The sequence below is a fragment of the Podarcis pityusensis genome (assembly GCF_964106645.2).
Source record: "Podarcis pityusensis genome assembly, chromosome: 10".
Taxonomy (NCBI): domain Eukaryota; kingdom Metazoa; phylum Chordata; class Lepidosauria; order Squamata; family Lacertidae; genus Podarcis; species Podarcis pityusensis.
The window spans coordinates 55,107,828-55,113,377 of NC_138035.1; the positions used below are offsets into that span (position 1 = coordinate 55,107,828).

The 5,550-nt window shown below is 43.7% G+C and overlaps 1 protein-coding gene across 15 annotated transcripts in view; it reads left to right on the top strand.

The window, feature by feature from the left end:
• LOC308486714 (uncharacterized protein) overlaps positions 1–5,083 on the top strand; it is a 67,575-nt gene extending 62,492 nt beyond the window's left edge. For 10 of the 15 annotated variants that reach the window (XM_081023902.1, XM_081023901.1, XM_081023898.1 and 7 more), the window contains one exon: positions 797–941. The gene's annotated coding sequence lies outside the window, so the exon portion shown is untranslated. Of the gene's footprint in view, positions 1–796; positions 992–4,420 lie in introns of those variants that run through there. The other 5 variants (XR_013991192.1, XR_013991195.1, XR_013991196.1 and 2 more) reach the window with 3 other exon arrangements.
• The last annotated feature ends 467 nt before the right edge of the window (positions 5,084–5,550 follow it).

Genomic DNA, 5,550 nt, shown 5'->3' on the forward strand with positions numbered 1-5,550 from the left:
TCAAGCATCTTATTTAGGCAGGTGTGCTGAATTCTCTTATTCGGGAGATGTTAGCGGAACAAAACTACTCATTAAAATATATGCTTCAGTTTTTTTTTTTATTGAAAAGAAAAAGAAGAAAAAAATTAGCCACATAAATAAAATCAGGAGTAATAAAGGGAATCAATCAGCAAGAAAGATGTACAGCAATATACAGCATAAAATTTTAAAGAAGAATCAGAGTAATATTGTATATGAAAGGTGATTAAATGTTAGCATATGATTATACTGTCATTGCATATTATTATCAAAGAATGTTTAATTTATACCCTTTTTTCAAATTATAGGTAGTTGTGCAAAAGGTTTTCTCCCCCCCTCCTGTTCTAGACCTCCCACCCAAACCGGAAACCATTTATGCTAGAGATTTGAGGTCCTGAATTAATTACATTTGATATCCTGAAGTACATTAGTTTTTTGGCAGCCTACAAGCACGAATAATGGAGAAGGGCTGTTGTCAGTCAATTGATAGTCGCGATTCCCCTCCTGCCTCCTCTGTTTTGCTTCCCAACTTGCAACTTGCAGGGAGAAAACAGCATCTGCCAGGCAGTGGGTTTAACAAGCACCCTCTCGTGAGACGCACATTAAAACAAAACAGAATGGAAAAGGTGCTACAACGCAGAAGCAAACACAGCAAATCGGTGGAAATAAGTTGCTTGTCATGCCTTATATATGGAAACATTTCCTTGTTTGAGACACCACCTTGATGAGACTTTCTCTTTCTCTCTCTTTCTCCTTTTCTCCCTCTTTTGCTTCCCAGGGGTATATGTGATGTTACTTTGTTTTCAGCGCAAGACTGCTGAAGGAGCCCCTCTCGGTCGCCAGCAAAAGGGCCAGCTCCGCGAATCGTCTCCAAGGTCAGCGCCGTGGGATTTCCATTTGCTTCCTCGATGACAGTGTTGAAACATCGGAACAATGGAACCTGACTGCTCAAAACTTCTCAGAGCATTTACAGGTAGAAGTTTGCAAGTTTGGGATCATTTGAACTAGCGGTGTTAAAAGCAGCCTGAAATTAATCCGGACAACGAGCTTCATCTGTTATTTATGCTAGGTCTGACGCTTAGCGTCAGAAGCACTCCAAAGAATATTTAAACAGACCTTGAATAAAAAACACGCACAGGGAAGAATCGGTGTTGTCATCTCTGTAGGATGAATGTAGCGCGTTGCTATTCTGCATTTCCCCCCTCCCCCATCACTTCTGCTCTTTTTGAAAATCTCCTTGGCACGCCAGATCACTTCCGCAAGCTCCTGCACGATGAAGTTCTTTCCATGCTGAACATCACATCGTAGGTAGTGAGCTCAGCGCCCTTTCTGGCGTGCCTCAGGAGACAACTAACTACAAAGTGAAGCATACAAGACCTAGAGTCCACTAAGAGACACTTCACACATGGTCTTCCCCCTCTTCCCCTGCCCCCACAGATATTTCTGGGTAGGGGGAAATAGTTTTTAAAAAGACTTAATGTGTGAAGAAGGCACATGATTGTATGTGTTGGGAAGAGGTTGACTTCCAAAATGTGAACCACAGCAAAATAATTCATTTCCTCCCCATGAATTAACATGCATATCCCTTCTCCCAGTGCTTTTCATGCCACATAATGGCCTCTCACTGACATGGGTTAGCCTTTCTTTGTGTTCACACATTTTGCTTTATTCAGTGCTAGTTCAAATTGAAATAGCATTCATGCTATGGCAGCACAACTCAGAGAAGCGATGGGTGGGGACAGTGAGCAAGCCAGCAAGCCTAGCCATCTTTGAGCTTCGCTGTTGCCACCAAGTGGATATCTTTAGCCCTCAGTAGGGACGCGGGTGGCGCTGTGGTCTAAACCACTGAGCCTCTTGGGCTTGCCGATCGGAAGGTCAGGGGTTCAAATCCCCGTGACGAGGTGAGCTCCCGTTGCTCTGTCCCAGCTCCTGCCAACCTAGCAGTTTGAAAGCACACCAGTGCAGGTAGCTAAATAGATACCACTGCAGTGGGAAGGTAAATGGCGATTCTGTGCGCTCTGGTTTCCGTCATGGTGTTCTGTTGCACCAGAAGTGGTTTAGTCATGCTGGCCACATGACCCGGAAAGCTGTCTGTGGACAAATGCCGGCTCCTTCGGCCTGAAAGCGAGATGAATGCCACACCCCATAGTCGCTTTTGACTGGACTTAACTGTCCAGGGGTCCTTGGTTGCTTCTACCTCTGGTGTGTATTATTATTATTATTATTATTATTATTATTATTATTATTTAAAAAGCTAAGGTTTGAGCAATGCACCATACAAACTAAAATAAATAAAAATAACAGGAAAACACATCAGTGCTCAGCTTCTGTTTTTGGAATCCTGGATCTTCCATAGCAAGGGTGTCTCCCCAATGTTGCTGGACTCCGACTTCCATCATCCCTGACCATTGGCCATGCTGGATGTGCTTGATGGGAGCTGAGTCCCAACAACATCTGGAGGGCCACAGTTTTCCTGTACCTGCACTACAGTCTGGTTGGCTGCTTTCAGTACTGTCTTAAATACACTGGACACTCGGGTTGCGAACGTGATCCGTGCGGGAGGCACATTTGCAACCTGCAGCGTTCACAACCCATAGCGCTGTGTCTGCGCACGCGTGGGTCGCGATTCAGCGCTTCTGTGCAAAGCGTAATTTAGTGCTTCTGCGCATGTGCAAGCGCCAAAACCCGGAAGTAACCCGTTCCGGCACTTCCGGGTTCGGCGCAGTGTGCAACCCGAAAATACACAACCTGAAGCATCTGTACCCCAAGGTATGACTGTAATTTTCTCCCTTTTCCAAATAAGTCTTGCTCAGAGGACTTGAAGCACTAGCTGAGCAGGACTTAAGTCTGCTATGTGTTCTGAAAATGTTGAGAGTGAGCTTGGAATGGAAGTAAGCCTAATGAAATCCCATGTCTCCCAGCTTAATTGATATCTTAAATGTTTATCTAACTGGGCTAGCATCCTATACCTTTCGGGATGAAATGTCATTGCCTTCTAGTGATTATTGTGAGTGCAGCTGAGGTTTATTTGTTCTTCCGTTGGAAATAAAAACGTGTATGTGGTCCTTTGGCTTCCACTGGATTTACGGCGGTGTGGGTGGTTCTGTCACGCAGGGTGCCAAGCCGAGGGGGCGTGTAACTGAGAAGATCCATTTGGGGGGAACCAATCTTGGCCTTGCACTGCACACAATATTATGAAAGATTACCAAAGTCAGTCCCTGCCATAGGTGATAGTAGGGTTCAGCTGCACATGTAGTCTACTGGATCGCAGGGTTAAGAACATAAGGAGAGCCTGCTACATCAGGCCCGTGGCCCATCTAGTTGCACGTCCTGTTGTCACAGTGGCAAACAAGATGCCTATGGGAAACCCAATAGCAGGACCTGAACGCAACAGCAATTCTCCCTCCAGCAACTGTTAGTCTACCACCCACAGCGGAGAATTGTTTTTTTAATGGTTAATTGAATTCTTTATCCCCCTGCATTCCAAAACCTCTTCATTTGCTCTTTGATTTTAACTCGCGTGTCCACTTTATTTAACCCACCCATCTACCTTATTTTAGTATATTTTTTTTAAGGGCAGAAAAGAAGAGAGAGATCTATTCATAAGTAATATGAATCACCTCATACATTTAAAAAAGTACCAAATGTTCATCATGAATGATTAAAACAGCACGCAGCCATGATGCTTTGAAATCCAACAATATTTTGCACAGTATGTACATGTGGTTTATTAGGTGAAATTCAGTAAGGTGAGTGCTCTGTAGCACTTTTCTAGTCTGTTTTTGCAGCTGGATAATCCATCACATTCAGCTTTTCCCACTTCAACCAGTGCTTGTTATAACTCCTCATTTTGTGTCCAAGTGTTAAGATGATGGACAGCATTTGCTGATTCAAATTTATCTGTGCTTTAAAGAGAGAGAGAGAGTTGGATATCAGCTTTCAGATGCCCAAGTTCTTTGCCCCTTGTTGACGTGCTTCCCTTTCTGGTTTTGGCATTTATTCACATGAATTATTTTGTTAAAAATATAGAATTTATGAATTACTAGAACACAGGATGAAAATAACCATTTGTGCAACCATTTTATATATAGCCATTATATATAAAAACAATGAACTCTGTTCTCTGACTGTGAATCCTTATGTAGTCAAAATGGTTCCATCCCCCCACACAAGGAGGAGGTATCAGCGAACTAAGCATACCCCAAGGTTTGCAGAAGTACAAAGCAAAAATTATAGGGGGGGAAATCCAGCTCATTAAAGACTGTGGATGTGAAGAGGCCATTGAATCTTTGCTTACCATTGGGTTGGAGTGGACAAAATAGGAAAAGATGGATGGAATGGCATATCCTGAAAGTGGGCACAATTGGCTGACTGAACAACAACACAACAACTTTTGTTGCAGGTCAAACGAGACCCCTTTTTTTGCTCCTCAGTGTCTCAAGAATCAGCCCTACACTTTGCTGGACTCTGAACCAAAGGAATGGGTGAGAGATTTCAGTTGAACTTAACTCTTGCAGATGGCACAGAACTCAAATTCCTCACTTTGTTCTCAGCATCTGCACCCCCATCGTTCTGCCCGGACACTGAGGTCCAGCTCCTAGGGCCTTCTGGCGGTTCCCTCACTGCAAGAAGTGAGGTTACAGGGAACAAGGCAGAGGGCCCTCTGGAATGCCCTCTCACCAGATGTCAAGGAAATAAACCTCCACCTGACTTTTAGAAGACATCTGAAGGTAGCTGTGTATAGAGAATTTTTAAATGTTTGATGCTTTATTGTGTTTTTAATATTCTGTCGGGAGCTGCACAGAGCGGCTAGGAAAACCCAGTCAGATGGGTGGTGTATAAATAATAAGTTGTTGTTGCTGTTGTTATCTTGCTCCAAGACTAGGTATATCCCTCCCCCAGTCTTCCTTTTACTTCCTCTCTAGGCTTTTGGGTACTTAGGGACTCTTTCAATCTTTAGGACTAAGTTGTGTGTATGCACTGAATGATTATTTGCCGCTCACATATTTGTAACCTTATTGTCTTAAACAGCACCCATATACTCTGTCCCTTTCATCTCTGTGTAATAAACCAATCTTTTTTTCTATTTCCTGGTGTGACAAGTTATTTAGTAGGCATGGGGCTTAAAGTATATGCACACATTCTTAATGGACATACATCCTGACTCTACTCAAAAGGTTCCATTCCTCCAAAGTCGAGATTCCTGCATTGCAGGACTAGAAGACCATTGGGTCTCTTCCAACTCTACAGTTCTATGATTCTGTGATTCTAAGAGGGAACAGTGGGTCTTCATGTGGTGGACATTTCTGTGCCTTCAGATGTACATCTAACACAATGCTGGATATGTTTTACCGTGGCACAATGAAGTTATAAACACATGCAGAATAAATGCAGTTCAAGCAAATATCCAGGGCTTCCTTTGTGGTGCCAGTGTGGTGTAGTGGTTAAGAGCGGTGGACTCATAATCTGGTGAGCCGGGTTCGCGTCCCCGCTCCTCCACATGCAGCTGCTGGGTGACCTTGGGCTAGTCAC